Here is a 27,170-nt window from a genome sequence, read left to right on the forward strand (position 1 = left end):
GTCCTTCTTTACCATTTTTCGTTTCAAGTCTGTTTTCTCTGATGTTCCTTTTAATGTGCTGCTGACTCTACTTTTTTTGGTAACCATTTGCTGGAAATTTTTTTCCATCCCTTCACTTCAGTTTCTGTGTGTCTTTAAAACTGAAGCAAGTCTCTTGTAGGCAGCACATCACTGGATCTTGTTCGTTTTTATTAATCTATGCAGCCATTATATGTCTTTTGATTGGAGAATTTATTCATTTACATTTATTTACATTTAAAGTAATTATTGATAGGTAAGGACTTACTATTGCTATGTTTATAATTGTTTTCTGGCTATTTTGTATATCTGTTTTCCTTGTTTATTATCCTGCTTTGTTTGTTTGTTCTGATATCTTTTGGTATCAGCATGCTTTGATTTCTTTAACATGTTCTTTTATATAATTACCTCAGGATTTTCCTTTGTGGTTACCATGAGGCTTACATATCTTAAAAGTATAACACCCTATATTAAATTAACTTCAATAACATTGCTAAACTTTATACTTTTACTTCTGTTCCCCCTCACTTTTTAGGTTATTGATTTACAGTTATATATTTTTATATTGTGAAACCAGTAACCCAGTAACGGATTGTTGTAATTTTGGTTGTTTTTACTTAATTGGTTTTTTAACTCTTAACCTAGACTTGTAATTGAGTCATAAACAATTATTACCATATTATAGTATCTAACTTTGACTTTGTATGTACCATTACCAGCGAGTTTCATGCTACCTTCTTATATTTTAATTATGTTAATTAGTGTTCTCTTACTTCCAGTGAAAGAACCACTGTTAACGCTTCTTGTAAGGTAGGTCTAGTGGTGATAAACTCCCTCAGTTTTTGTTTTGTTCAGGAAATTCTTTACCTCTTGTACATTTCTGGACAGCTTTGCCAGGTATAGAATTCCTGGTTGACAGTTTTTTATTTTTTCTTTCCATATTGTGAACATATCATTCCATTCTCTCTTGCTCTTAAAACATTTCTGTTGAGAAACCCACCAATAGTCTTCTCGGACTTTCCTTAAATTTAACTTATGTTTTTAAAATTCTCTGTCTTTGACCATATAATCATATGGTGTCTTTCTGTAGCCCTATTCAGGTTTAACCTATTTTGGAGCGTCATGGATCAGGATGTCCATTTCCTTCCCCAGGTGTGGGAAGTTTTCAGCCAGTATCACTTTAAATATACATTGTCTCTTTCTCTTCTTCTGGATTTCAAGTAATGCAGATTTTTATTTTCTTTTGTGTTCCATAAGTCCTATAGGCTTTTACTCTTTTTTTATTCTCTTTGCCCCTCTGATTAGTTTCAAATGCCCTATATTCTCAGTCACTAACTTTTTCTTCTACATGGTAGAGTCTCCTTTTGAAGCTTTCTATTCAATTTTTCAGCTATAGGATTTCTATTGTTGTGTGTGTGTTTGTTTGTTTGTTTCTATTTCTTTGCTGAACTTCTTGTTTGGTCCATGATTTTTTTGCCCTAATACAACTTAAGTGTCTGGGCATTCTTGTAGTTCACTACAAGAACTAACTTCTTTGAGGATCATTATGAATTCCTTACAGTTCATAGATCGCTGTATTTATCTTTAGGGTAATTTTTGTACGTTTATTAGTGTCCTTTGGTGGTGTCAATTTCCCATGTTCCTGGTTCCTTACATTGGTATCTGCACATTTGAATAAGTGATCTTCTCTTTCAGACATTACAGGTTTGTGCTGGCCCAGACGGTCCTTCACCAGTCAGCAGTTTGGGTTTCGGCATATGTCTGTTGGTATCATCCTCAGATAGGTGGGCCTTGCTGGGGGTGAGGCCACTGGCTGAGAACAGTAGGCTGAGAACGCTGGCTTGGCTCCGTGACCAAGCAAGACTGTAGGATGGGCTCTGCTGTTGCCTGGATTCTCTGGTCAGGCTTACTAGATGGCCGGGTGGGACTGAGAGTCCTACACGAAGCAGCAGGTCGGGCAGGACAGGCCCCAGAGCCTGCATGCCTCATTGTCTGGAGGCATGAATCAGGTACGCAAGTGCACTGAATTCTCTGGCCAGGTGACGCCTGTAGTTTTTCTGTGCATATGGGGAAAGCCACAGGCTGAGCTGTCTGTTGAAGTGCTCCTGTGAGCAGCGCTATTGAATGGGCTCTGCAGCTGCTCATTTGCTCTGGACAGGGTCTCTGGTGGGGTAGGACTATGAATTATTTGCCCTGCCTGGATATTGTGGAAGAGCCAGTTCCAAGCATGGCAAGGAGCTGACTCAAGCTACCCATACTCTGTGTTCTCTGGATAAACAGGTCCATTGGCTTTTCTCTGCAGCCTGTCGGCTCTGCCTGCCCCTCTCTGCCTGAACACTGAAGGGTTATGCAGCTTTCCAGGTGTTCTGGCCAGGTGGGGCTGGAACCTCCACTCAGCAGTGAGTGGGACTATGAACTAGTTCCCCTGCCTGGGTGGAGGACAGGAACCCTCCAAGGCTGGCATATCTCTTTCTTGGTCCTGATTCAGCCTGACACTCCCATGGTCAGCGGCTGGACGGTGCTGCTGGCCTTGCTCTGGAGCCATCAGCTCCGTCTGCTGTCCTCTCCGTGGGAGCAGTGCTGGGCCGTGCACCTTCTGGGTGTCGTTATCAGCCTTTCCGGTTAGACAAGGCCACACCAGGCTCCATGGTCAAAGGGCTCCTTGTCTAACTGCCCAATTCCCTGGTCAGACTGTGCCACCGCCGAGGCTTTGCACATAAGTAAAGCCGCTAATTGGGTCTCCGTGGTTGCTGCGGGTAAGAACTCGGTCTGCCAAGATCCAAGTGTGGTGGCTGCAAACCTCTCACCCTGGGTCCCTTCGTCACCATCAGATTGCCACTGGTGCAGGCCTGCGGCTTCCCCTGCGATCCCTGTCAGGTAAGATGGGAACGAGGGCTCCCGAGAAGTGCCCTGTGTGCTCGAGGGACAACTGTCAGTGAGGAGCCGTGCCTCTGACCCTTCTGATGCGGGCGGTCTCGGCCTGTGAGGTGAAGCGGGCGCGGGGCGGAGCTGCAGCGTCATCCCTGTGTTCTAGGATTCTCAGTGGGGTCTTGTTCTCCTGATGAACCAGAGCAAAGTCCGGCTCAACCTACATCACTGTTGGTGATATTAGTTACTCCAGATGTAGGGAAAATACTAACTTAGAAATGAAGGACTTCGAAGTCCTGCGGGGGGCGGGGGGCGGGGGGCAGGGGGGGACAGATGACTAGGTCAATAACTAACAGCCTTTTTCAAAAACGTGTTTTTCAGATTTTAGAAAGAAAAACGTATTTAGGCTCTGTCTATTTCTCACCCAAATAAACTGAGGGTGAGTCTTACTTGGATTATTTTCAACCATAGAACAAAAAGCATTTTGAAAAGGAGTAATGCATTTGGGGTTTTGGGGGGAAAAAAAGAGGAGACTATCTTCAAGATATTATAGCTTTAACTAGTCTATGAAACATACCTAGAGGGAGTTTTGTGATATCTGGCTTGTGCTTTGAAATTGTCACACTGCCTTTGGGGATAAATCTTTACTATGTAGGTAACGTGGTGGCTCTCACCCTGATTTCTGCCTTTACTTAAGGGAAGGTGCTTCCCAGGAAAGGAGTGCCACCAAAAATAAAAAGTTCTCGTAAGCAAAGATACTATGTTATTAGGGTTAGATTTACAGCAACAATCTGATAGCGCTGAGATAACTCTGAAGATCAGGATAAAAATAATTTGCATCTATAAAAAATGACTAAGCTGTCTGCGAAGTAACTATAGGTTGCGAGCAAAAGCTGTGAGCGCACAGACGCCTGACCCCTGGGCTCGGCTGCTGCTTTCAGGATGCCCACCTCAGACACGGCTCCCCAGCCGTGCTCCCTGAACGACATCTTACCCAGCCCCTTCCAGAATCCACAGAGGTCCCTCCCCTCTCTTTCTTAAAACATTTAAGAAAATTTTAATTGTACGTTCTTTCCAAGTCCCTTTGATACGTGAAGGGATCTTGATTTGTTTCTGCAGCGGTGGCTGCACCTCCACAGAAAGAAGGGCGGAGTTTTGGGAAACTTCAGGTGAGGATTTGGACGGCTCCCAAGCACGTGGAAGCGTTTGGAGATGCTTGCGCGGACGTGTACTGGCTCAGTGAGCCGCACGTGGCAGGCAGACACCACAGAGGTTGCAAGCCTGGGTCTAGTGGAACAGCAGAGGTGTGAATTATTTAGTCCAAGCCTCAGAGCTAACTCATGGAGTCATAAAAACACGCCGGTGGCTTCAATAAATTCCTTCTCAGGGAACAAACGCAGACATGGTGCCCGAGAGGACAGGTTTTACAGTCCTTGGATGTCCTCGCTGCTCCCCACGTTGCTCTCCGGTGGCTGCCTGGCTGGAAAGGCACGTTGTAAAAGGCGGATGGAAATGCCAGCGCGGTGGAGAGGCCCAGAGCTTCCTCCGACATAATGAAGATACATGTAGTTACAGGAGAATTAAGATGGTCCCTGATCGATAATGTAAATCAAGAAATAAAAAAGAAAGACTTCTGCTTCTCTCCAAAGGAATGGAAGCATAGATTACAACTAATTTGTAGAGTTGTAATGCACAAAGTCTGCTTCAGATCTCAAACTTCTTGTTTGCTTATTTGGATGAAATTAAACACATACATCATTCTAACAAGTATCTCCCAGCAGACTGTGAACTTTGGAAATGGAAAAGAAGTAAAGGCAATTTATTTTATATTTGTGTTCTTCTGTCTCAGGGTTCAATTACTTTCCTATAAAGAATTTATGTTTTCTATCCAACAGATGTTGATCAGCCATTTAACAGACATTGCTAAGGTATTGCAAAAAATGACCTTCAGAAACAATAAACTCAACAGCTATTATTTATCTGATTGTCTAAGTGACAAACCTAACAGCCTATTTCAAAAGAGCAGGAAAGGCTGTAGGGATAGTACCAAAGCTGTGATAAACAGCCAAACCCAAAGTGAACAGTTTTCCACGAAGAGATGCTAGCTTACTGGAAGAAAATTCATTAAATACAGGATAACCATGGTTTATCAGAAACGTAGCACAGACAGCCCACCATGGATAAAATGCCAACTTAGCAAACATTTTTTGCCTAATAACAAACTTATACTTTATGCCAGTTTCATTGTTAATAATGGCACAATAAAGGGATAAAACTAAGATCGTATTTAGAATGATTTATATATGTGTGGTATATAAATGGTATATATGTGTGTTTAATATTATATGCCATATATGACATACATATATTCATATATATATAAATATATATATATATATATATATGTATATATATATATATATGTGTGTGTGTGTGTGTGTGTACATATATATATATTTTCAAAGGGAAAGATAAAGGCCATGACATGATGAAGTGAATGTATGTTGTCTGAAAAGTAGTTTTTTTAAAGTAAAGTGATGCCATGAAATAAGAAATTGGAATACAGGGCAATGAGGCATATTCTGTACACTAGATCTTTAGAATCGTATAGGAGATGTGCTTGTATATTTAGACTTTTTCATTCACAAGTTCCTAAGTAAAAACAAACTGCCGCAGTACACATCATCTGTAATTTGTGGGAAGCTGACTCAGCTGCTGCAGCCATTACATGTACAGGCCCGATTCTCCAAAACGTCTCTTTTTCCCCTTGATATGTTCCTCGTTCTTACCCTCCAACACATAAGACTTGACCTCTGTGAATTTATTGCTTTGGATGTCCCAGAAATTATGTACAATTTTTAATTATATAACTAAGAGAAAGACAGTTTTAGTGTTATTTTCCTATACCAAGGAGACGGAAGTCCAGTTTCTCACTTAATCCAGTAAGACACCTCTTCTGGCAGGACCCAGACTGGGTCCTTGATGGATAAGACAGCTCTCTAGGGATGACTGATGTCCTCGCTTCTAAAATTGTCCCTTCTAACAATTCAGGACTACAGGCTGTGATTTCCCTGCAAGAAACCAATATTAGAATAAGATCCAAGGTTTCCCACCTAAGATACTGAACAAGTATTCATTTTTATATTATTGTAATATTAGTACATCTACAAGTAAACATTGCTAGCTGTCTATATATAGAATGCTCTAACGATGACAAAGACTCACGATCGACTATTTCACGGTTACTGAGAAGGTCTTATAAAGCCATACCAAGTTAGGTGAATCCCTCCCTAACAAAAATATTTGGCATAGGCTGACTTATATAAAAACGCGCACGATCCTAAAAGTTTTCATAAATACTTGTTGTAGGCAATACCTATACCTCTGAAATCCTTCCTATACCAGTATGCCTCTACCAAAACATAAATTATAAAAACTAACATTTATGTGCAAGATGTTGGATTTTACACAAGGTAGGTATTGAATTATTTCTAATGCATTTTTAAGCTCATGAAAAAATAAAAAGATTGAGTAACTGTATTTGTTTCCTATTTCTGCTTTACCAAATTACCACAAATTTATAGCATAAAATAGAAACATCTTATTTCTGGAGGTCAGAAGCCCCAATTCAATGTCATTATTTTAATTAGGTGGCACATATTCCTTTAGCATTTTGTTTTTGTTTTTTGTTTTTTGTTTTTTTCTCCAGAGAGTAAGTGCACAAAGAGGGAATTAGATTAGAAAAAGTACAAGATATGCCACTTATTTTTAAGGGAAAAAATATTACAGTTTTAAATAACAGATGCTAAAATAATGTTGTAAGTGCTGTAGTTTGTCCCTCGCCACCCCCGCCCCCGGGTGTGAAACATCAGAATTAGCAATTCCACAAAGCATGGTCTCTGCGTCTTGCCAACTTGATCCTAAATGTAAGGATTTAAAATAATAGTAAAATAGAACCTAGTTAAGGTTCTTATGTCTTTGTTACTCACCAATAGTAATTTAATAAATACTTATACTTAATAGATATTTCTTATATTCTAATTAGAACTTTCACTAGGTGATTGGTTCCTAGACCACAAGAAATAATGTTTACTTCCCCCCGATGCCAATTAACCCAGCTAAAAATCTATCTTCTACCCTGTGGTATTTCAAACATGGTGTAAGTGATGAAAACTAAGCAGTTGCGGGCATTGTCAATTTAGGTCTAGTTATACTAGGCTAAAGTGCGTAAGTTTATGATCAATTCTAGACTATAGCATTATTTTAGTGTCATTTCTGCAGCTTCCTGGTTTGCCAATATGTTGAACTGCACAGAAGTTGGCTAGTATTATAGCATAAACAGCTGTGTTTTTTGGTTGAGATCACCATGTTCATAAAATTACAAGCTTCTAAAAGACCATATCAGATTGTAGGTTTTTAGTTCTACACGACTTTTCAGCTGGCATGTTCATTTGAAAATACATATTTCAGACTTTAAAAAGTAATAGGTGGCAAGGCTATCATTTAAAGTGGTGCCTATTGAGAAAGTGTTCCCACTCTCTACACTGAGCGACTCAGGGAGCGAGGCAGGATTCACTCCCCTCATGGAGGTGGGAGGGGCACCGAGCGATGCCCCTGAAAACTAAAATGGTGCCCAGGAAATTCACGGCAAGTAAGAATGGGCAGAAAGGGATACGATGTCTAATCACCGTTGTGAAACCCAAATGGCTTATTTTGTCAAGTGATAAAAGGCACTGCACAGAAACATTATTCCTGAAAGTCTGTGGGAACATTGCTTAAGCTTTGCTTCCCATGTCCCCCTGCCAAAGCTCTAAACTCCCAAATATACACAAACCCAACAGCTCTTACAAACAAAAACAACACAAACAAAGCAAAACAGGTATCAAAGTAAAGTACACAGCATACACCAATTACCATTTGAAAAAAAAAATCTAAATCAAAGTCAATTCCTGATATAAATGACTGAAAAAAATTAAGCTCAGTAATTTTAAATGCCCTCAAATGAAGTTCACACTTCTGAAATAGAACAAAAATAATCTCTCTCACACACACAATTCACACTAGCCATGACAGAATATTTAAGTTTTCTTTCTACTAAAAATTCTGTGTGCCTAAAATCACCATAAACGAAGTCGAGAAAGGATCGCATTGGAAAAATATACTTGCAACACAGATCATAGCAAAGGGTTAATTTCCTAAATATGCAAGCACTCCTAAAAGTAATAAGAAAAACACCAAAGTCTCAAGAGAAAAATGGGCCCAGGAGAAAAACAAGCGGGTGCCAGCAAAGGAAAACACAAAGCAAAACCACAAGTAGTTAAATACGCGACAAGCACTGGGGATAGGAAGCCCTCCTGATCCCTTCTCCTCCCTCACTCCCAGGTCTCGGTCAGCGGGAGTCTCTCAGCTTCCTCCGGTGCCGGTGTTGGTGTGTGAGCCTCCTGTCCAATATGGGGCTTCAGTGGAATCTGTTTTTATCAAGAGAAGCTGCTGAGCCAGTCACTTTCCTGTGTCCAGCACATGCAGGCTACCCTTGGATCCCGGAAGCACAGGCATTTCTCAGATTGTAAGTACACGGAGGTGCCAGGTCTGCCAGCTGGACAGCGACACTTGCCCACCTCCAGACAACATGTGCCCTCGGTCTTGCTCCTCCAAACATCTCCAGCACTGAGCCGGAAGTAGAGAGGCCAGTCACAGAACCAGGGAGTCTGGGATAGACTTCCCCATTCACTTTCCTCCTCTTTCTGGGAGAAGCTGCCCACAGAGCACCAGGTTCACGTCTACTCCTTGCGAGAGGGGCGTGGGGGCGGGGCGTGTGTGTGGGACCTGTCTTGTGACTGGGGACTGTGTGATGATGATGGTGATGGAGAAGGCGCCCACTCATACATGCTCCGGTACCAACACTTCCAATGGTCCTTGCTGTGTAGAGCATGTAACATGTACTAGAAACAAGGTTGCTGTTGGATTGAGGTTTGCAAAACAAGTTGTTAACTAGTAGGTGGGAGACTGATAAGAGTGAAAGGATAGTAAACATGTTTATGTGTAGAGCATATACATGAAAGTAAACATGTTTATGTTCATGTGTGAAACAGCATAACAAAATTGAGTGATAAACACGTTCACCTAAGAGGTAAACAGATCCTGGCAAACCACTTCAGGTTATCACCCAAGAAGTAAACAAGTCCAAGGAAAAGAGGATAAAAGCAGAACTCCAGACAATGCTGTGAGTGGTCCGACTGGGCGCTCGGCTAAGACCCTCCGTGAGGCTCTGAGCGAGACACTCCGGAACAATCCTCCGGGATGTTTGGGATGTTCCTCTGGGCGCTCCGACAGTCCTCTGCGAGGTGCAAGCCGCGACACTCCGGGACTCTCCCAAGTTCTTCCTTGTAAGATCAGCTGGCCTCAGTCCCGTCGTGGGCCCAGTGTCTCTCCCGGACCAGGGACCTTCTCCACGTCGACTGACTCTGGGACTTGGTTCGTTATTAAATTCTGTTCTACTCTGTACAACCTTCTGTGCTGACCAGAGCCCTGGCCTCTGGAGGGACATTGGTTCCCAAATAAAGCTGTGTTACTCACTCTACCTGAACCTGTGTGCTGGGACTTTGTTCCCCATTTGCGTCACGAGTACCACGCAGGGACGTAGGGCCCTGCCGAGGGGTTAATGCCCCCTTGGCTTTCAGGAAGAGACTGAAGTGTGGCAACTGCCTTTACAGATGCTCACGACACTTGCTGAAGCCGTTGTCCTGTTGTTTAAGTGGTTCAGGGAAAAGAAACAAAACCCACACAGCTTCCTCTCAAAAGCTGGAAGACAGTTTTCTAAAACTCAAGGTGCATTTCTCATTATAGTCCACAGAGCTTTGTCATTATTCTTTGGCCTGAGATTCTTGCCCTGTTTCCATAAACATTACAATGAATATTTCTACACATTGCTTCTCTTGTGTAATGTTAATACTTATAGCCAATAAAACACATTTCTCACGGATGTAAAAATTTTCATGTACTTTTACTGTCAGTTTCTTAAGGCACTTTTTTTTTCAATTTGTCAAAACAGACTATTAGTATTAACCAAGTTAAATCAAATTTAAATTAATCCCGACAGCTTGACACGAGTATATTCATATGCAAAGCCATGACAGTCAAATCCAGTAGAGAAATTCATGTAAGAAGTTTTAGAAAGCGAGTACAACTGAACCTAATTGAGCCTGTGACTGCAAAGGTAGAGTTGATCTTCCAAGGATAGCTTTTTTTCCTGTATAAAATTAAAATGCTTTGAATCTTTTTTCCTTTTCCTTTTTTTTTCCTTTTTATCTCTTTATTTTAATCATCTAGGTAGATAAATTTCTGTCTGGCAAGATTTCATTATCTTCGGCTTTGATTAGGAATCATTATAATTGTAGTATTTTCTCTACCTCCTTTGAAAGGACTTCAATCTCCGTTGGTTTAATCAATATATGCTAATGTATGTTACAGGAGTCAAACTAAGTAAGGAGATTAGAGCGTTCTACTGTGGAGAAGGTGTGTTATTATATTTTTTAGAACATATATTTGAGATTTCTAAAGAGAGAAGGCACCTAGAGTTTTTGAATAATTCTTAAAGAATCAATTGCAGAAGTTTTGATTACATTTAACATTATTTTAACACCTGTTATTGAATGGTTAGTTTTCTACCAATGCTGAGTACACCACTGAGGGTGTCAGACAGGCCCATGTCCTCATCATACAACACCCCCAAACTAAACAGTTACTACCAGGTTCTATTCTGACGGGGAACTATTCTAGACGTCCGGGGCAGCTTGACGGGGATCTGACTCTGTATCTGATGAATCAGTGAAGGAACTTGGAGCAACTGATGTCTAAGCTGATTCTTTAAGGTAAATGTGATTTATCCAGATAACGTGTGTGTATTGGGCCCAAAGAAATAGGAATTATATCATAGTTCTCAATAATACCAATAGTCCACTCTTATTACCCATCCCTGTTCATTTTCTGTGATTTTCCTGTTCATACATGACACGTCTGCAATGATCTGCATTATGTCTGATCATGCTGTGACATGGCTGCTCATGTCTGACGGGCCAAGGAAAGCTGCAGGGCCAACCCAGAGTCACAGGCCTAAAGTCTACGTTTTGATGGGAAGGCAAGGCTTTGTAGCCAGGTGTGCAGTCCCACACAGGTTATATTATTTCCTATCTGTAAAAATATATAGTTATAAATGGAAAGCATAGAAATAAATTTTAAAAGGGAGTAAGCATGGTGAAAAGTAATGTTCTTCTGAGAGCAATGCTTTTACATATCAATGTCTTTCCTCAGTGAAGCAATAGTTTATTTTATAAAGTAAATGCCATTATTTTGTGTTTTAAGCTGTGTATTAATTATCATTCTTTCATTCATATACTATTTACAGAGAACAATCCAACAGCAGATCCACAGAGGACTAGCCTGAGGGTTTGTACAACTCCAGATAAGTGCTGCTAGGCTGCCACAGGCCCACGGAGACACAGATGGACTTTTTCCGAAGGTCCCCCTTTCCACGTCACCACACACGCTCGTGGCTGCAGTACACTGTATACCTTGACAGAACTTCCAAAATAGGGGAAATTCAAATCTCATTTTTTCCCTCAACAAATGTTTATTTGAAATGAAAGTAAATACTTTGAGGAAGATGAATGCCATAGTTACTTGCCGGTGGCTGTGTTTTCAGAAAAGCTAAATTTGCAAGAAAAATAGTGTGGATTTTCTTCACCCAATGATACATGAAATATGTGACCATATGTTTTCAATGTTGAATGAAGTTTCTAAAATACTGTAGACACATTTTTGTTTCATTTATTATCTAATTAGTGTTACAGGATATCGGTTGTATTCTATCAGTATTACAGAAACACAGAATTACAACCTTGCAGTGTAAATACTCTTTCTGTCATTAAGAGATGCCAGTAGAATGAATGAGCACCCCCTGGCAGCCCACCCCATCTCTTTCTGGCACTGGCCTTCCTTTTGAGTCTTGCTTCCTAGTTCTCTGGAACTCAATTCTCATGGCATGTACCATCCATTAGTGAGACAATTATCTAATAAAAGAGACACAAAAATAATTTTTTCCTCTATTACTATGTTTCCCCAAAAATAAGACTTGGCTGGACAATCAGCTCTAATGCACCTTTTGGAGCAAAAATTAATATAAGACCGGGTATAATATTATATTACATTATATTATATTATATTATATTATATTATATTATATTATATTATATATTAAGACTTGGTCTTATATTATAGTAAAATAAGACTGGGCCTTATATTAATATTTGCTCCAAAAGATGCATTAGAGCTGATTGTCTGGCTAGGTCTTATTTTGGGGGAAACATGGTAGTACCAGTGTCCCTTGAGGGAACTTATTTTCTGTCTTTGAGTAAAATCAGATGGGACTATTAGGTTTCCCACCTTTTCCTATGTAGAGAAACAGGCATGTGATCAAACTCGGCCAATCACTGCACTAAAGCAAATGTTTTTTTTGTCTCAAAAACAAACAGACAAACAAAAAACAAACCAATGACAACATTTTAATTACTAAGTACAATATAAAAAATAAAACCAGTTGGTGGCCACAGCAAGAATCCTCAAACGGCACCCATATGTCCCGTAGCAAATTATTAACTGGTCCTCTGCACACTGATTTCTACTCTGCTAATCTTAGAATTGCTGATAAGGGGAGACCCACACTCTCACGAAATCACAGTTGACCTTTGTGTTCTCCATCAATAATAAATGAGCTGGAAAGAACGAATCCAAAGAGGCATACAACATTTTGCCTTAAACACAAAGAAAATCAATACTAATCTGATCCAATCAGGAAGTAAAAATACCAGTTATTTATCATTCAAAGTTCCTTTCAGATTTCCCCGTGCCACACACAACAAGGTTTGTGACGCTGTCACATCAGCAAGCATTCTGCTGTTGACAGTGTCAGAGAATTTGATGGTTATGTTCACTTAGAGGAAAAAAGAACACCACACTGGACAGGTTCATTCCCGAGCTACTCGTTTTTAAAACTATTTTAAGGAAAAGGGAATCTACTGAAACAGTCTTCTGGAATATCCATCATACCATAGGCTCTTTCAGTGACACTCCTTCTCTCCATCCCTGAATTTATTTATTCATTGATATAAATATCGAGTAACAACTACTCCATGCTGGCACGATTTTAGGGGTCAGGGTCACGGCAGGGACTTGGACAGAAAACACCATGTTCCCCCAGTGCTTCTACCTTGAAGTGCTTTGGTCCTGGCCATGTAAGTGACAAGGTCGGCCGTCCTCAACTCCCTCTCTCCTTCTGTTAATAGTGTCGTGTCAGCGTGCTCAGCTTCTAGTCTTGAATTTTGGAAGTTCTTGGAACAGGTCAATCAGTTTCATCACAAAGCCTTATATTTGAAATGACGACTGTTCCTCAATGCTTGTTTCTTTTACTTATTTTTAGTTGACAAAATGCATTCCAAGGAACTGTTTTTGGAAACATGTCCGGGTGTCTCCAGTTCCTCTCCTTACACAAGCACACTTCCATCAGCAGAGGCCATGTCCTGCTCAGACTACACACTGGGACTTGGACAGGCTGGTGGATTCTGGAAAGAGACGTCTGAGACTGGAAGGAAAAGTGAGCAGGCGGCAGGGAGAAGGAAGCGTCCCACCTGCTGAAAACCGAGTGTCAGACAGTGAAAGGCTGAACCAGGAAAGGAATTACAAAGAAGGATTAGCAGACTGGTTGGAATCTGGGTGTCTGGGAAGCCAAGGACACATTGTTTCACTCTTTTGCTGTGTTAATTGATTGCAAGGTTTTTTTTCTCCCCAAAATGTGTCAAAAATCCATAAAAAACAAAAAGTTGATATTTTGACTATTTTATGTGTTTAATAATAGCAATTTGAGCTACTCTGCATATAAATGATGTTATTTTATGTATAAAAATTTTCTGTTGTTATTCATTCTTGAAAAACACAGCAATATAGAAAAACATACATCTGCTTTCCTAAACTTTCTTTCTAGAAGTTTCCATCCACACTCAGCAGATGGAAATACTCATTTGGATATATCTGACCGTCACGGCAAAAAGGTTCAAAAAGCAGGGGAAGTCTACGATGTCACATGTTGTAGAAACTGGTACCTGTGATCAAACATGAATCCACCCGGCTTAGATTGTTCTCTGTCCTTTACTGGTCAGTGTAGTCCATTTTCAGTAAAACATCTCTAGGAAAGTGGCCAACTCACTGTGGACAACCTGGACCTGTGGCTTTGCCACCCAGTGCTTACTTCTCCGCTCGCTCTGTAAAGCTGCTGTATACCTGTGATGTTTCCTGATTTTCAAAATTATATACATAATACCTGTTCTAACCAAAACCTCTGTGACGATCAAGTTGCTATGTATATGAATCCCCTTTGTAAAAGCTCATATGCCTTTAGGGAGACATTTATGTTTTAGAAGAAAAAATAACATTCTTATTTTTTTAAACTATAAACTTGCTTTTGCTCTATCGTTCTCTTTAGGATATTATCTGCTAAATTTTAAATTATTTGTTGCTTATTTAATCAGATCGAATGCAGTACTCACACATGAGAAGAGGTGTGATATAATCTTTAAGACTTTCCTCAGGAAATCATAATCAGGAAAAGGGTAATTTTGGACTGTAGAAGTTTGACTGAAGTTCACACAAGGAAATTACCCTGAAATAATCTTCGGGAAGCAAAGACAGCAAGACGATAATAACAATATTAACACAGTTGTTAATTTAGCAAAATCAGTGATAACCAAAAACATGGAAATATTTGCAGATAACTAGTAGTAATCTCTCTTTGAATAGTCAACTGCTTGCTGAAGTCTTTTTTTTTTTTTAAGGTTGCCCTATTTCACATAGAAAATGAACTTGAATCATAATAATTTTGCCTAAATGGATGGGACAGAATGTTCAAATAACCATTACAAGACGACATTGAGTTAAATAAAGCAGTGCGGTTTAGTTTCAATGATGTAACCTAGACCAACAGTGCACAGGAGCCGTCGCCAGCCTCAGGACAGCGCACTAACCACGCTGAAGTGACGCCGTTCTGAAATGCTTCCTGTCACCTCCCTTCCACGCAGTGTGTCTACAGCCTGAGACTCGGCTGCCCTTGGTGAAATGACTCCTTTTCAGAGCACACCTATGCTGGAATGTATCTGTGCACACACACGTGATCTGGTGTGTGTGTGTGTGTGTGTGTGTGTGTGTGTGTGAGAGAGAGAGAGAGACAGAGACACAGACAGAGACAGAGAGAGAGGTCCTACTCTTTTTCCAAACCCTCTCCATACCTGCCTCAGGCTACGCAGTTGTGGTTTTTCGGGCCAGACTCAATCCCCCAGATCCTTCTTCTGCTCCATCCATCACCTCCTTCTCAGCTCTGATAAAATATCACTTACTCCAGCTTTCTTTTCTTGACAGCTTTATCTAAATAGAAGCCAGGACCGAAAGAATCTGCCTCACCTAGCTTTTTGGGTAATTTTTCACAGTTAAAGACAACTGAGGTTTCCCTTTCGCAGGGTGAATGTCCTCTGCTTTGGTGTGCTCCCTGCACTGCCCTCCCAAGGTTGCCCAGTCTATCATCCACCTTTGATTCTCCCTAAAACTCAAAAAACCACACAGGACCGCCTTCCTTCAGAGGCTCTGCCCCTGTTAAGTACTTTGTCTTGGGCACATGGGGCGGCCACCTCTCAAAGCTCGCCCTGAGCTGACTGGAAATGCAAACGCCGGCCACGCGGGGTCGCTGCCGAGCCACTGCGTCCTCTCAGGCTGCAGTCATTTGTGAGCCCTAGTATCCGACTCTCCGTTAACAAACGTTAAATGTTACATCTGGCTCATCGGCTCCAAATTACTACTCCATTTCCGGTGCTCAGGCCTTGTAGCTGATGTATTAGGTTGGTTCACAAGTCACTGCTGTTTAAAAGGTTAAAAATGATTGCAAAAACTGCAATGCCTTTTGCACCAACCTAATACTTGCTTGTTGATCCTCTCTCTCAGAAATTCCTCCTCAGCTTCCTCAAGTTCCTAGCAAAGACCGCATGGACGTGCTTGAATTCCTTTTGTCCTAGAGCTGTGGTTAAACGGCTGTTGGAACAACGAGTCCCCAGGGCACCGGGTCACGCTGGAAGTCCCCAGAGCTGCAAAAACACGACTCCTAGTTCCACTAAACCCGCGAGTGGCGCAGCCTTTGCCGAGGGCGCTGGAACCGCCTGAATCATCTCATGAAACTGTGCGTTGGCCGCTGTGCCCCGTTCTGCCTGCTGGATGCCGAAGCGGCCCCTCTTCTCACCGGCATCGCCCCACACTCCGTCGCTGGGGCCCTCACCCATTCTCACGGCTCCGAGTACAAATTAGGTGGCGATACATTTCAAACAGAAGCCTCCAGCCCTGATTAACTCATACGTAGTGTTCTGGAACGTTCTTCAACGGTGATTCTATCGCAGAGGCCGTCTTTACACAAACAGTTCTCTTACACTGGGAAACCACCTTCTCCGACGTTAGTAAATGTTTCGTGGAAACGGAACTCCATTCTACCTCCCATTCCGGCCACAGCCGTGACCACGTCCTGCGGACGAGAAAGTGCGTTATACTCGGTAACTAGCGTTCGGAGCACAGACTGTGAGCACAGGACGTGTCACTAGGTGGCAATGATCCAATGCTGGAAAGCTGGTCTACGCTCCCCACTGAAGCAGTAAGGCGACCACGATGTCTGCCCCCAGTAGGTCTGCTTTCTCTCTCCTCTCATGTCAGTCCGTTCAGGACGCTGCAGTTAAACACCAGCAATGACAGAAATGCATCCCCCACCGATCTGGAGGCTGGGAGGTCCAAGGTCAGGGCCTTCTTCCCGGCTCATACACGCAGTCTCCTCGCTGTGACCTCAAGTCCTGGAGGGGAGCGGGGAGCTCTGCGGGCCCTCTTTGATGAGGGCCCTGATTCTGCGCTCATGACCTGACCACTTCCCAAGGTCCCCTCCCCACATACCATCACACTGCGGGTTAATCACAGAAATTCAGGGCGACACAAACATTCAGTCTACAGCGCATAGGAAGACGTCCTGTTGGCCACCGTCTAACCGCCAACAAAGTAGGTAAAGTACGAGCTGATTCTCTCTCTGCCATTATGCCAACCAGGCAAGGGGACACCTGGTTTAGCGCATCATTTCTAAGAGCCTCAGAAACCCCAGCGTACAAACTCATGCCCGTGCATGCATACACACGCACGCACACTCACACTCACACACGCACACTCACACATGCACGCACACTCACACACATACATTCTTTCACACACACATTCTCACACACCCACAGTCACTCAGAGCTGTGCCACTTGGGATTCACCAGCCCGCATTCCCACAAACCCTATGTGTCATGGCTTATACATCCAAACCTGGAGGAAAGCTGCTCCATCTCTCTGACTCCAGATGCTTATAACAAAACACAACTACACCTGAGTGTCACAAGGGTTTGCAGACAGCCATGTTGTTATTCGTCAAGACGTACCATATTGCATTGCAGAGAGGACTTGTGTGATGGATGTGCTTAGATAAGAGAAGAGACAAATTAATTAACCTGTCAGATCTTTCCCCAGACAGCAGGAACGTAATAGAGTCTTGTATAATGAAGCAGTGTAGAGCATCTGCTTTCTGGTTTTTCCTGGTGCCCCAACTTGTAACACCAGGGTGCCCAGGAGCTAGCACAGTGGTCACAACAAAGGGACGCAGTGGCTGAGGAAAATCTCCCCAAATAGTAAATAACCCATTCTATTTTTAAATGAGTATGTGTGCATTATAATTTAGATAAAATGTGCACAGACTAGGTAGTAGTCAGAATTCTCAGAAACAGAAGCAATATGTGTGTGCATGTGTGTGTGTGCGTGTGTGTGCATGTGTGTGTGCGTGTGTGTGCACTTGTCTGTGGCGAGAGAGGCTGAGATCTGTTGGAAGGAACCAGCTCAGGTGACCACACAGGCTGACAATCTGAGATCTGCAGAGTGAGTGGCCAACTGGAGACCCCCCAGGGGCTGATGTCCAAAGGCAGGTCCAAAAATGTCCCAGACGGAGGGCGGACAGGCAGCAGGAATTCCCTTACTTGGGGGAGGGTCGGCCTTTGTGTCCTGCACGTTTTCTCCTGACTGGACGGGGCCCCCAAAGAAAGCGGGCAGGCAGTCTACAGATTTAAATATTAATCTCATCCAGACACGCCCTCATGGAAACACCCAGAATGACGCTGGACCGAATAGCTAGCTAACTACCTTGTGGTCCCATCAGGTGGACTCAAAATAATTTCCGCATGAGATGTTGAAGGATAGGATTGGGAATAAGAAAATGTTGGTAGTTTCTTATAAACAAAAGAATGGTCAGATCCATGCTTTAGGGAACATGATTCTTTCAATCATTCAAAGACAGGTTAGCACTGGCAGTTTCTGGATGAGGCTGAGTACTGAAACTATTGTTAAAACTCAGAATCCTGCGTGGGTGCAGCAGTGACCAGGAGAGAGTGCTTCACAGACATGCAGATAAAGGGAAAGTAAGTAACTTCTACTGCCAGGTGGCCTTCATGCCAAGCTGGGTGTCCCTCAGGAGCAGCGCACCCTGGGCAGGACACCACAGAGGGCTCACTCCGGGAAGGGCAGGGCCCCCTGAGGGTGGGCTTGGCCTTGCCCCCCACCCCACCGCCATCCCCCACTTGCTCAGCGTCCCTCAGGCTGCATGACATTCCCAAAGCTCCCACGCAAGTCTTCATCCTCTCACGCAGAAGCAGTCTTATTATCAGGGCCTGAAGGCTCTCAGCCTTCCCAGAATTCTCACCACGGGAGTATTTCCCCCAGTAAAGTTCTAACATGTTTAGTCCTGTCTAGGCATCTATTCCCCAAGAGACCTAGACGAACACAAAGGCAGAGACGGGTGTGTGGACAAGCGATATCAGGAAATCAAGGACCAGGGAATAGTAGCTGGTTCTATGCAGCTGTGAGAGGAAGAATCCGTTCTGCTCGAGTGTGAAATGCTGAGCACATTAACTGAGGTTCCAAAAACGGGGAAGAAGTACTTGAAGGACAAAATACGAGCTCAGTTTTGGAACATGTCCCGTGCTCTCAGGGGACTGACTCCCTGCGACTGTTACCGGTGTTGGCTGTGACCTCATAAGACAGACAGGCCAGACACGCGTGTTTGACAGTCGGACAGACTAAGAAGACTACTGAAAAAGAGGACAGTCTGACCTGGTTTTACACTTCTTGTAAGCTAACGAGTTAGCCTGCCACAGAGCTGAGGATGCCGGTAAAAGACATAAGACTCCTGGATCAGAAACAGACAGATTATGCCTCATTGCAAATACAGTAGCCAGGGTATCACCACTGCACTGATGCCACAAGCCCAGGGAGCACAGAGCCACGTAAAGAGGGCCAGGGGACACACTGGGAGAGCTGCATTAGAGAATGGGGGCCCTGAGCTTAGGAACCCTGAGGGCTGATCGTAAGGAGTGACCGCATCTGTCCTTTCTGACAGGGGAGACTCCGTTTTCCAAGGCTGTTGTTTCTTAATTCAAGTATCTTTCAAAAGACGGTCTGGGAAAACAACATTCTATGGCTTGCTCATAAAATATGCAAACACACAAAAGACCCAAGGAAAATTGTATCCCAGCACAAATCACTAGCAAACATATGGTAACATAATCAAATTACCTGGAAAAACAAAAATGCTAGTTAAAACAATTAGGTGCCGTTTTTCACCACAAATTAGAAAAAGTGATTGTGTGTGTGTGCGCATGTGAGATGTGTGTCTGTGGGTTTGTTTATGTCTCTCTCTATATAAATGCTTCATTTTGTTTTCAGGCAGGTCTACAGAAGTGTATTAGTTTCCTACGGCTTCCATCACAAATTACCACAAATTGGGTTACTTAAAACAACAGAAATTAAGGAGCCAAGAACATACAATGGGGAAAGGACAGTCTCTTCAATAAACGGTGCTGGGAAAACTGGACAGCCACGTACAAACGAATGAAACCAGACCCCTATCTTACACCGCACACAAAACCTCACTCAAAATGGATTACAAACTTGAATGCAAGACCTGAAACCACAAAAGTTGCAGAAGAAAACACAGGCAGTAAGCTCCTTGACACGGGTCTTGGTGATAATTTTTGGATCTGACACCAAAAGCAAAGGAAGCAGAAGTAAACATAAACAGGAGGCTACATCAAAGTAAAAAGCTTCTGCATAGCAAAGGGAAACGTCAATAAAATGAAAAAGCAACCTACTGAATGGAAGACAAATATTTACAATTCATACATCTGAAAAGGGATTAATATCCAAAATACATACAGAGCACATACAACTCAAGAGCAAAAAGTTAAACAGTCCAATTAAAAAATGGGCAGAAAATCTGAATAGACATTTTCCAAAGATGACATACAGATGGCCATCAGGTACATGAAAAGATGTGCAAGGTCCCCAAGTATCAGGGGAATGCAGATCAAAACCATCATGAAACAGCGTCTCACCTCTGTTAGAATGACTAGTTATCGAACAAACAAGAAATAACAAATGTTGCTGTTGATGAGAATGGGATTCTTCTATACTGTTAACGGGAATATAAATTATTGCAGCCACTATGGAACACAGTACAGAAGTTCCTCAGAAAATTGAAAACAGAACTACTGTATGATCCAGCAATTCCACGTCTGGGTATTTATTTAAAGAAAGGAAAACACTAATTTGAAAAGATACACGCACCCCCCTGTTCACTGCAGCATTATTTACAGTAGCCAAGGTAAGGGAACAACCCAGGTGTCCCCTGGTGGCTGAATTTATAAAGAACACATGCTATGCAAATGCAATGGGATATTACTCAGCCGTGAAAAAGCAGAAAACCTTGCCGTTTGCAACAGCACCGATGGAACTTGAGGGCATCCTGCCCAGTGAGCTAATGAAAGACAAAAACCACTCTGATGTCACACCTGGAATATGCTTGCCACTGCCATTACAGCCACTCTCGTCAAGGACGGTCTCATGTCAAGAGCCTTATCTTAATGACATCTACAAAAACATTTTTCCAGAGAAGCTCCCATTCACACGTTCCGGGTGGGCAAGCCGTTGCACAGGGAGGGGGCATGTTCTCCACCAACTACAGAGGGTTTGGTGAGCTAGGCCTCCCTACAGCGTTGTCGCCACTCAGACGTGCCTTCCTGGGATGACTGTTCACCCCCATAACCATCTGCTACATCCCCAGCCCTCTGTGCTCTCCTGTCGTTGCTCCTTGAAGAATTCTCTCAGAAATTCAAAGTCTCTGCAGTAATTTGGGTCAGAAGGTATGAAACTCCTGTATAGTACAGGAATGTTCCACCTGAATGATGTCAATGACATTTTTAAAGAAATTTCACACCCACCCCGAAAGCCCAAAGAAAATTTCCTAGCATAATGCCTGCGTATTAAGAGTTCTAGTGAGCTAACAGGACATTGCAGATATCACTTCAACCTAAGTAGGAGGAAAATTACCTAGAACTAGAAAAGCATGTATTTTTAAACACAAGCTACCATTTTTGGCGTGCTATGTATGAGCTAAGGGTTCAGAATCTCCTAACAAAAGGGCCATCAGGCAGTAGTATCTTTCTGCAGGGGATGCCACGTGAAGCTGCCCCGAAATACCACCCGCAGCCCCTCTGCAGGACCCAGGCAGTCATTCCCCAGGGGCCGGAGTGCTGGCTGCCACAGGCACACACCTGAGTCTCCCTCCAGGACCTGCCCTGTCGCCAGAGGGACTGCCTGACTCCAGCTCATGCCCTTGTGGGGAAGAGCCTGAAGCTATGGGCCGCATGGTGCCCCACATGGTACAACACCTTTCCTGCATCAGTTAGGGCCGCCCCAGCTCCAGAGCTAGGACCCGCTGGGGATCGCACTGCCCTGCTTCCCAGCTGGCTCCCCTCCTATCGTGACAGGTGCTGCCCTGTCACAGACCGAATGACTCCCCGCAGGGAGGCTTCCCACGCTGAGTCTCAAGCCTGACTCCAGAGCCCCTGCCTTTCACCACTGTGCCACCTACCGACTGCATGAAACACACTATGTCATTTTCAGCACAATCACAGTGCAGCTTGTAGGGAGAAAAAGTGGCATCGTAACAATATGGCTGGGTTATCCACGAAAGGATGATTTTCCATGAAAATAATACCTGCATTTGACTCACACTCTCAGAAAATGGCCACCCAGTCTCTTCTAAGTTCATATTAGAATGCCTTAGAATTATGAGACGCTAACAAATTCTTCAGAAATCTTTAGCTAGAATACACACAAGAGAGGCACGAGACTTCTGACAGAACCCACGACGTGTAGTGACTTTGGTCAGTAATAGATTGATGTCACGTCTTTACAGTTAGCCATGTAGTGAAGTTCTTTTTAAGTGAGTACAGCTATTCTAACTTAAATATTCAAAACAGATGTACGGGCAGGAATGAACAAAAATGATGCACTTTTTCCATAGCATGTTTAGCGAATTGTAAATAAAGAAGTGCTGTCTTGTGAATAATCCTTATCCTTAGTGCCTTCTGCTTGGAAAAGGGAGAGAAGCTAGAGAAGGGGAAATATACTAAAAAAAACTCTCCACCCAGAAAACTTCCCCACAAAAGGAATGGAGACCAACAACAGTGATATTATCGAATAAACATTAGACCAGAATGTGATGCCCACCACAGGCAATCTGTGAAGAAATTGGGAGACGGGGAAAAATCTCACCCTTTTACATACCAAGCAGATACAACCCATTACACACATTTCTTAAGATCAACAATAATTAGTTCTAAAGTAAGAGGACCACCGATGACACACTCTGCCAATCTGAAATGCCAAAAATCGAATGGTGTCTCCTCACTCTTCTCCGACTCCTTCCCTGAGTATAAAGAATATTCTTGGTGTTTCCACTTTTCTTGGCAAATCATAAGCAAAGGTCTATTTTTTTTCTCTCCCCTTCTCTACACAAAATCTTTTGCCACAGTAATTCATGCTAGTTACGTGGTGACTGAGGAGCCTGCTTACTGGTTTTATCCTGAGGAAAAACAAACTGCTGTGTGTCCCCGAAAACCAGACCTGGCCGGACCAGCAGCCTTAATGCGTCTTTTGGAGCAAAGATTAATATAAGACCCGGTATTATATTTTATGATATGAATATCATATCATATTATATTATATTATATTATATTATATTATATTATATTATATTATATTATATTATATTATATAAGACCCAGTATGATATGATATGATATGATATGATTTTATTATTATTATATAAGACCCGGTCTTATATTATAGTAAAATAAGACTGGGTCTTATATTAATTTTTGTTCCAAAAGACGCATTAGAGCTGATTGTCCGACTAGGTCTTATTTTCGGGAAACACGGTATTTTCAGCACAGGTGGCTGTTTTGCAACTTGAAGCCAGGTGCCCTCTGAAGTTCGGCTCCTCCCATCCCACAGATGGGCCAGTGCACATGGGGTGCCATCTTTCTTTATGACTACTTTTCAAAGGATGGTTTTCAGGTCCTTGGGAAAAACATTTCTGACTCACGAAGCTGACAGAAGTCCCACCTAGCTTTCAAAGAGACAAGAAAGTCCGACAAATACAAGTTGTCTAAAGGAAATGCTCTAAGACAAAAGGGGGCGGGGGTCTCTTCCTTTGTTTCAACAGAGATAATTAAGCCTTTCATTTGGACTCACTTTTGTCCCTATAAAAGCAGCCTATGCAGGTTGTAGTTTCAGGAAACCTGACAACCATTCTTATTTGCTTTTAACTGTTTCTTTCCTACTAAGGAACAAACAAGTCACCTCAGTACTCAGTTTACCTTGATGCTTCAAAATGCCTTACTGGAACATGTTGTTTATTCCTTTTAAAGTATTTGTCACTGGAGCCAAAATGACCCACTTTGTGTAGAAAGGGGAGGAGGAAAGAGACACTGGCTTATAATTTGCCAAGAAAAGTATAAACAATATAGGGCTGCACCAAGAATATTAATCATACTCAGGAAAAGAGTAAAGAAAGAGTGAAGACACTATTCGATTTTTGATATTTAAGATTGGCACAGTGTGTCATTGACATTGGGTGTTTTTCATTTTTCTCTCTTAAAAATATTAACCTCAAAATACTGCAATGGGTTATTGCATTTCTGGACAAAAACAAATTTAATGTGGGTATCACACGTTTCACCCTGATTCTCTACTCTCGACAGCCATTAATACTTAACTTTGTCCATGGAGAATTAATTATCTCAGGAGTCAGTGCTCCAGTGACAATATTCTGAACCGACAGCAAGCACCACAGATGGCCAAACACAAATCTCTCTTTTTTTATTCCTTTGAAATTTGAGTCCTGTTTCTCTTTGCAGAAGAAACAAATATACATGCATCATATCCTATAGGTGTAGCGGTTGACAATAAAACATACACAGATGCTATGACAATGTTTGCAAGACTGTGTGGAGACACAGTATTTTATCAGATGCCACTGTTAATACATCCTTTTCTGTAGAACATTCTCTGACATTCTGCAGAACAAAGCTCAGGACCCCATGGAAATCAGCTCCCAAGGGGGTCTGTGTGCCCTCAATGCTCTTGTTCACTCATTGTGCTGACAGCTGGCAGTTCCTGTGGGACACAGCTCCTCTTCCTCCTGCGTATTTACCAGACACACCTTGTTTTAGCATTGACCTTACACCAGGAGGAAGCAGTGAGTGATGGTAGACTCCCCTGGGTCCTGCCAGATGGTACTCCTACAGCTTTGCCATCAGCACACGACCTCTCAGCATATCATTCGCTTCTGAAGGGGACGCGCCATGCTATCTGACGAGAGGGGCAATGTGGTCATTACATATCATATTTGTGCTTAATCCTCCATTCCAAGGGTACAGGATGTTCAGCTGCAAAATAATTTCCCAAATTTGAAGACAGGGAATACAAATGGGCCAAAGGTGTGGACCAATTCCTGGGTCAGCGCGAACCACACACCACCAGCCATTCACAGAATTCTAAGTTCTGCCTCTGAATAAAGAACTATCAAAACATCCATAATATTTCACTTTAATATAAAACATAACCAGCTAAACAAACAAAATATTTATGGAATATACACATTTTCCGGTACTTAGGCAACACATCGTTATTAACAAAACACATTGAAGACCCAGTGAAGTCACACCCTTTCTAATGGACTCTCAATGTCAAGAAACTGGACACTGTAAACATATTTAAGTGAGGTTTTCAATTTTAACTCATTAGAGAAGGACGCATTTCAGACAACAAGTATTTACCATGCCGCTGATGTGGTATTCCAGACACAAATTTAAATCACATTTTTAAACTCAAAAGAATGAATCTTCCATGAACCTTCCATTCCCACTTCCACTCTTCCTGGTTCCTTATCACCGGCACAACACGTGACTTTCATTTTATCTCCTTGTTTCCTTTCTGTCCCTACTCCACCCATCCAGTCTCCATTTACTCAACTCCCAGACACAGATTTGATTATTCCCTTTATCTGCTTAAAATTTCCCAATGATACTCCATTTCCTATAAAACAGTGTTAAATCTTTTAGCAGACAGGTCACACCTTTCATAGTATGGCTTCTACGTACTTTTTCCTACCCTCATGACTGATCCTAATCCACGCTTTACTGACCTGCCCTGTGGTAAACATGCCTTAGGAAGGACCTCAATGACCCATGCCCTTGAATGCCGCTCACTGAGGGGTACACCAATGTGTTTGCCATATTGTCACCCACAGAACATGGCAAACATGACGGGATGCCAAACCCTGGATTTTGTACTTGGCAGAAGTGATAGGGAGTCACTCCCCATTGTGTTACCTTATGTGAGACCCCACCTTAGTACCCGAGAGAGAATTTCCCTTCTTGGCTCTGAAGAAGGAAGCTGCCATGTTGTGAGAGAGCCTGCGAAGAGGGCAACATGGGAAGGGCTGAGAGGGCATGTAGGAGCAGACTGGTCTCTGCCAATAACCAACAAGAAGTGAGGACCTCAGCCAAACCACCATAGGAAGTGAGTGATGCCCACAACCTGGGTGAGCAGGGAAATGGGTTCTTCCCCAGTCCAGCCTCCAGATGAGACCACACGGCGCTTACTGCCTCGGTTCCAGCCTGTGAGACCTTGAGCTGAGGACCCAGCCAAACCATGGCCAGACTCTGTACTCACAGACACTGTTTGTTGTTTTCAGCTGCTAAATTTGTGGTAATTTCTCCATGCCGCAATAGAAGACTAATACATGCTTTTGGTCCCTGAAACATACAACATTGGTTCACACCTCCAGACATCACCCAAGCTGCTCGGTCCTTCCACCACTGATTAGAAGAGTCCCACGCAGTGTTCAAATTGCACTTCATTATCCTCTCTTTGAAGGAGCTCCTGGCCTAAACTTTAGAACCAAACACTCTTTTTCTGGACTGTCTTATAATGACCGTGGGTCAAATATAGTACCTTTTATAATGTATTCTTGTTAGGTTCCTGTTTCTCGGCCTCCCTTCCCCCACGTTCATGCATGTGTGTAGGTATGCACAACACAGAAATGTATGCAAATCGTAGCCTAATTTTGCAAAAGAAGAAACTTTGATTTATTTCTATTTCTTTACCACCAACCACGAGAGCTTGGGACATGTTTATATGCATTAAATGAGTACCAGAAGCCACTTTTTTCATGTAATGATAACTGTTGTAATCTAAATAATTATTACAATTGTCTTTCATAAACACTATGTCCCAGAGCAGTGTAAACATTTCACACGCGGTTACATTAATCCACATGACATAAGGGTGACAGAAGCTCATTGTCTCACTGGCAGCAAATGATAAAATCAGGAGCTGAGCCCAATCCTGCCTGGGTCCCACGTCCATGTTTTATAACAATTTCTTGCTTTCTCCCCAAATAGAATGCAAATGCCTAAGAAAACCCCAACATAAATGCCCTTATATACAATTATGCTATCAGCAAAGTGTCATCATTATAACAACAATAGTAGCGGTAATGTATTGGACATGTGTGGTAGAAATGCTAATAATAATAATTTATCATTTATACGTTATTCTTCATACATGTGTACTTTGAGGTAGTGTAGCTTGACAATTAATATATGTGAACCGATAAGTAGGAATGGAGACTTCACAAGTTTAACCCTTAATAAAAAGTCCCTTAATAAAAACTCTGCAATTGCAGGTTGGTTTATAGGGGAATCAGATGCTGAAGTGTGTACCTC

The sequence above is a fragment of the Rhinolophus ferrumequinum genome, chromosome 18 (genome assembly GCF_004115265.2).
Source record: "Rhinolophus ferrumequinum isolate MPI-CBG mRhiFer1 chromosome 18, mRhiFer1_v1.p, whole genome shotgun sequence".
Classification (NCBI taxonomy): domain Eukaryota; kingdom Metazoa; phylum Chordata; class Mammalia; order Chiroptera; family Rhinolophidae; genus Rhinolophus; species Rhinolophus ferrumequinum.